The following is a 6,608-nucleotide window of genomic DNA, read 5'->3' as shown; positions in this document are numbered from 1 at the left end:
GTTTAGATACAGATGAAGACCTTCTCATGGTGCGATTTATCTGATGTTTTGATACATGATAAAGCTTTGAGTTTTATTTCCAGTGCCACCAGATTGAGGTCAATCCAACGGTTAGATCAGACGTTATGCATGTTTTACTGAAGGTGGTCAGTCTGCCTCACGAAGAGAACTGTCGAGGAGATGAAGGAACGTCGATCGACAGTGAACCCTTGTGTCTGTTAGGGGATTTGTGTGTAGGGTCTTTGTGAGTACTAGAGAACAATAGAAGAATGGTTTTATAGAACAAGAATCGAGGCTAAAGAGATGTTTTATTGATAATATGAGCACGAACTACAACTTTTGGTGTATAAACCTTAGTTCTAGCTGACTAACTCTAATCTCTTAGTCTCTGAAAATTGATCCCTTGTTCTAGGCTATGGGCTCTCCTTATATATTCATGGAGAGGTCGGTTGGATAGGTTAAACTCTTCCATATTCGAAAATATGGAAGAATCGTCCTAAGTAGAAACCTTCATTTTACCCGGAGGCAGACTTGGAAGCAGGGGTCGGAACCAGGTTCTCGTTTCGCAGGAACCTGGAGGCCAGCGTCCTGCCCGAGGCCTGGAGAATAATCATACCGGAGTATTTTTCTCCAATAGTTTGTCTCATATTCCTCGAGTTCGTCGTTGAATTCGGGGGATAACTTGTACACTTGAGTAGCCGGAGCTACCCTATCTCAGTAGGCTTTCTTTAGGCAGGACATTGCTCCAATAGTTCTTTTTCCAGGTTCCGTTTTAGGCCTGGACCGTTTTGGAACCTGGAAGAAAGTCGGGTTCCCCTAGGTAGGCCGGGTCCTAGAAGGTGTTGGAACTATTGGAAGATGACTTCGCAGGGTTCTGGACCTTGATCTTGCATTTCTTCGGATGACATGTTTAATGCACAGGGCTCATAACCCGAAACCTTGTGTTCTTTTTGATGATGAGACTTGGTCAGGATCGGATCGTTAATCGCACTTCTTGATGTAATAGAAGATCCGCTGGCAAGGACTTCCTTGCATGTCTTCTATTTGGATGATTGGATCCTTGGGCCTAATGTAGGAGCCTGGAGAAGGAGTCAGGGTTTTCTATTTTTAAGAGACGTTTCATTTTCCATGAAGTCTTCACCCGACAAAGGAAAGAGACTGCGTTGGAATTCATTCCCTCGCATGATGATTTACCCGAGGCGCGTGAAATCTCTTTAGGGTTTTCACTTTCCCTTCCTCTTCTCATCTCTCCAAATCTTCTTACTTCTTTCCTTAATTCTCGAAGATCTTCTGATCCTAGTTCGCCACATCCCAATCTCGAACCCGTTCATTTATTTTAAGCAGGTAATCGTCTTCCTTTCTTCGTTTTTTCTAGGGTTTTAAGCCACGTTCTTCCGAATTCTCCTCTTAGTCTTTGTTCTGTCCTTCGAGTCTTAGGATGAAGAATATACCTAGCCCCTCTGTAGATCCGTCCACCATAAGTAGTAGAGTGAAATCGAAAAACAAAAGCGAAAGCGAGCCTCTTGGATCCGTAGATTTTTCTTCCCTCTCCTTAGATCTGACGGTGGAAGTGGAGATTTCAAATCCTATCATGGCCATAGAGACGGGGAGCCCTCAACCAGTCGTAGAGGAGGAGAATGAGCCTTTACCGATTGGACATGTCTCGATGATAGGAGTAGATGAAGGCGAGGGGTGGAGAGAGAAATACAAAGGGGGTGATTGGTTGGGGTATAACTGTAGAAAATTAACTTTAGAATTTAGGTTGTAGAATTTTTTGATTTAGCTTTAAGGGATGTACCTTTAAAATTTTCTACAGTTAAAAAGATGGAGTTTTAGAAAATAAAATTTTTATAACTATTTTTTGTGTGTTTTTTCTGTAGCTTTAGTTTTTTGGTTGTAGCTTTAAAAACTAAGATAAAGCATGATTGGTAGTATTTAAAGTTGTAGATGAAAATTAAAGTTAAAGTCATTTCCTACAGCCCAACCAGTCACCCCCCAAAATTCCTAACTGCCTCTCCATTTGTGTTCCCGGACCTTTTAATAGGGCTATGGACTTCGAAATAGACGAGGTCCCTGTATATGAGGGTTTCCTCGAATCGGGCTTCAGAGATTGAGTTCCGTCGCTGATAGCGAAGATATCTGAATGGTTTGACATCTCTCCAGGCCAGCTCAATCCTCCGATTTGGAGATCTTTAATAACCCTTCAAAATCTCAGTGAGCTTGAGGGTTTAGTCTTAGGAATCGAGGAAGTTTTATATTCCTACTTCATTGCTCCAATGCATGGCGGAGAAGGCAGATTCCACCTTCATCCTCGCTGTCGTCTTCCTCCTATCTTTGAAATCCCAAAGAAGGATCGGAGGCACCACCCGGTTTTTGAGAATGGATGGGCTAAGAAGTTCGCTTTTATGACTCTCCCCGGGTTCTCATCTATTTGGCACTTAGCTGGTAGGTTTTAGGAGTCGTGGTTTTTTAAACTCCTTTTGATATGATTCTGAGCATGCTTTTTCTTTGTTTTGGCAGACGTATCTTGTTTGACTGTGGGAAAGAAAACGATTGAAAAAGTCTTGGGGATTCCGGTTGAGCGTCGTCAAATTCCCTTCCTTGTGAGCAAAGAAGTCTTGGAAAGCTGCAGTAATTGGGGTAAGTTTCTGGCTCTTTCTTTCTTATTCCAAACAGTTTTTGATATGTGATTGGACTGCTCTTTAGGTAGCATGTCGGGAACCATAGGAGAAGAAGCGATGGCAGCTCCTAAAGCTACCCTCTCTGGTGGGGGAGACGATGATGATGTTCAGTTCATCCGGAGCAGTTAGCGTAAGGCAGTTGCCAGCTCAACTCCTTCCTTCCAGCTCGACTCATCTGGAGCAGTAAGCGTAAGAAGAAAGCGAAGTCTCTGAACCAGCAAAAGTTTCTTCTGTTCGAAAAACTCATAATTTTTTTTCTTCTGTTTCAAGGTGTACCAGGAATTAATGAGGAGAAGATTTTTGGATTATTGAAAGAAGAAGCCTGCTGGTTCACACACGACTCGTAAGTCGACGAGGAAAACATCGATCGACACCCTCTAAGTAGCATCGACAATGTGAACCAAGTATCGAATGACATTATTCATCATGGGTCGGACAAGACTGTTCACTCGGTACTGTTCGTCCCAGCATTGTTCATCGATGTACTGTTCATCTCGACACTGTTAATCCCGCGTCGATCGATACTATTCATCCTTTGCAGATCGACATTGTTCATCCTGCATCGATCGATGCTGTTCACAAAGACACTGTACCTCGTTGCCCTGTTCATCCCAACACTGTTCATCCAGACACTGTTCATCCGGTGAAAAACGACACCACTTCCGGGGAGACACAGATGGTCGAGGTACTCATACCAAGTGTTATTGAGAGGATGACTTTGAGCTAAAAACCTAACTACATTACTCTTATGTATCAGCGTCCCTTTCATGGTTTTCCTCATGAACAATCAATGGATCATATTAACATGTTTGAGGAATTGGTATCGTTTATCTTCAATGAAGTCCCTGAAGACCACCACTTCTGCAAACTCTTCCATACACCCTTGCTGTAGATGCAACTAATTGTTTCAAGAAGCTACCACCAGAATCTCTCACTGTCTGGAACGACATAGCAAACGCCTTCCTCAACAACTTTCTCTATGATGCTGCAACAAATCTAGAGATAGATATGGAATCTATGCTGAGATAAAAGATTGACGACTCCAACATGGCAAAAAGAGATGGATATCATGGATCTGGAGAACGAGCAGAATAGAGGAAGTTGGTACTCAAGACTCGACCTCAACAATACGACATCAACATTGATCAACAATACGACCACAACGTCGGCAAACGATACGACCTCAACATCGACAAGCGGTACGACCTCAACGTCGACAAAGTCGACCAACGGTACGACCTCAACGTCGATCGACGGTACGACCTCAACGTCGATCGACGGTACGACCTCAACGTCGATCGACGGTACGACCTCAACGTCGATCGATGGTACGACCTTAGAAACGAACGACACACCATCTTAGCATCGATCGACAAAAACTCTTGTTGCCGATTGACACCTATTGAAATCCCTGATAGTTAGAGTTGTCCTCAGGACATTGTAGACTCAACATTAGAAAACTCATGTGAAGCTAGTTGTTATCTTGCCTTGGATGTAGCCAAAGAGATCACCATGGAAGATTTCTTGGAGCTATAAGAATTTTTGGAACTAGAGGATGGAGAAAAGCTTAAAGATTGGGATATTAATAAAGAGATCACGATGGAAGATTTCTTCGAGCTAGAGGTTTTCTTGAAGGGATTGGATGAAGCACAACCTGAGAATTTGTGTCAGGACTCGGAGTTAAAGCTTGATGACAATCAGCACACTTCAAGAAAATATTTGAAAACTTCACCAAAGGCTAGCATCGATCGAAACCGCCAACTCCACATCTATCGACACCACCAACCTGATACCGATCGACATCACCCACCTGATATCGATCAATGCCCATTGCTGGACGAACCGCCATGTTTCATAGTTGAGATGGAATTCACTGAGGATAAAATGCACAAGTATGAGGCTTTAAACCTTGTTGTCCATGAACATCTGAGATCACCTATATGCACAGAAGAAGCTACTGGGATTAACAAAAGAGTGAAAAGGATGCATGACCATGTGAAGTTTGTGGTTCCTACAATGGGGTATTTTCTGATGATATGTATGCAGTAGCTTCTTAGAGAGATTTGAGATGTAGAGGTGAAGTCGATAAAGGCCCAGCAAAAGCAGCATCCATCGACACTGACCAGATACCATCGATCGCCATCGGCCGCGTATCAGAGCAGAAAAAGTTTGAAGTGTGTCAAAATATTTTTGATGGAGACACCACCACGCGATCAGACAAGTTTGGGGGAAAGAAGATGATGAATCAGAACAAGAGAAAAATGATCAAGGGCGATACTCAGTTATCATTGATTCTTCACTTCTCAGTTGGTGTCATGAAATCTAGAGTGCGCATCAGATGCTTCTTACATCAATTTGCAAAGTTTCGAGCACTCCTTATTGATGAGATGATAAACAAAGGAGAAGAGTCTATGGAAGCACTCACAAAAAGTATGATGAAACTTCAGAAATAAGACATTAAGACTTGGTTTGGAGCAAGTTCTCACTCTCATCCGGGCTGATTCAGATTTCCAGAAGTCAAGCTAATGACTGAAAATAAGCGCTGAGTGAGAGATAACCCACTATTAGATAATTTTTTTAAAGCTTAGTTTAAATTTTTACCGATTTTCGTTTTTAAATTTTATGCAGGTAAAAAAATGAACAGTGACGACGACACTGTAGCAGCGCCTAGCGACGACACTGTAGGAGCTCCTAGCAACGATACTGTAGCTGCCCCGAGCGATACCACTGTAGCAGCATCGATCGACACTGTAGCAGAGGTACTGTTCATCAGAAAAAAAGATCCAACGTTCATGAGTTCTGCACTTGCATCGACCGACAACTGACCAATATCGATCGACGGAACATCACATGTATCGATGACCACTTAACTCTGTGTTGATTGATGCTCACATCAACGGCATGTATACTCGCGAAACCTTGTTAAATTTAGTACTTATGGTTTATTTTCCCACCAGGCTTAGACTATATAAGACCAGGGACATTGTTGTTTAAGTATGGGGAGGTTCTACTAGTATAATGTTTTACTTTGAGTTTGGAAAAAAAGATCCAAGGAGACGATTGTCGAGCCCATCGACCAGTGAGACCAGGTCGACATCGTTCGACAGTACCGGACCAGCACCGATCGATAGGCACTTCACTGTGTCGATTGACATTGACATCAGCGAGCTGGTATATCGTTTTTCCTTGTTAAATTTTGTACTTATGATTTATGCTCTCACCAAACTTCGACTGAATAAACACTGGTGACACTGTTATTTAAGTGTGGGGGGAGGTTTACTGATATGAGTTTATTTATGAGTCTTATAAAAAGTTTTTAATTTTTTTTAATCGAGTCAAGAAGGGGACAATGAACTTCTTCAATTTTACTTAAGGGGACAATGAACTTCTTCAATTTTACGTATTATCTAACCACTCTCTAGCATAATTCTTAGATTTAACGACTGCAGAGTGTACTAGAGATGCTAAAGCGGATCACCAGCCAATTATCTACACTTACTGATACTGTTCGAAGGAACCAAAGCTTACATCCAACCTAATTGAGCTCAATCTGCTTGTCTTGGGGCTTGGTATACATTGGATCAGATTTCTCCTGCAAATGTGGAAGGTAAAAGTCTGTGTGTCGCTAGTTCTCTCTCTCCTCTCCCCTTCAGTTTTAAAAAGGATTATAACATGATTTGGTTGCTACAACCATTAAAGCTTGATTCATAAAAATTCTAGAAAGAAATAAATGTCAAGAAGAAGTGACAGAATCTGTTGGCTAAAGCCATTAGAGTTTGATTCATGGAAGCATGTCCAAATATCTCTGTCAATTAAAAAAATCAAATGACACCCTTAAAAAAAGGAAGACATTGACTGAGAAGAAGTGAAAAGAGAGGGAGGAAATGAACTATATAAGACTACATGTGTGTTCAGATACTTGCTTGA

The 6,608-nt window shown here is 41.9% G+C and overlaps 1 long non-coding RNA gene across 1 annotated transcript; it reads right to left on the bottom strand.

Annotated features, from left to right (window-relative positions):
- Positions 1 to 566: 566 nt before the first annotated feature.
- On the bottom strand, positions 567 to 6,292 carry LOC117133615. Its single transcript, XR_004457549.1, has 2 exons — positions 6,068 to 6,292; positions 567 to 6,035 (listed from the first exon to the last, which is right to left on the bottom strand). It is a non-coding gene; the product is annotated as an uncharacterized LOC117133615 (long non-coding RNA).
- Positions 6,293 to 6,608: the final 316 nt, after the last annotated feature.

The sequence above is a fragment of the Brassica rapa genome, chromosome A04, assembly GCF_000309985.2.
Source record: "Brassica rapa cultivar Chiifu-401-42 chromosome A04, CAAS_Brap_v3.01, whole genome shotgun sequence".
Classification (NCBI taxonomy): domain Eukaryota; kingdom Viridiplantae; phylum Streptophyta; class Magnoliopsida; order Brassicales; family Brassicaceae; genus Brassica; species Brassica rapa.
Note: the sequence above shows the minus strand (reverse complement) of the source record. Positions and strands in the feature narration are given on the sequence as shown.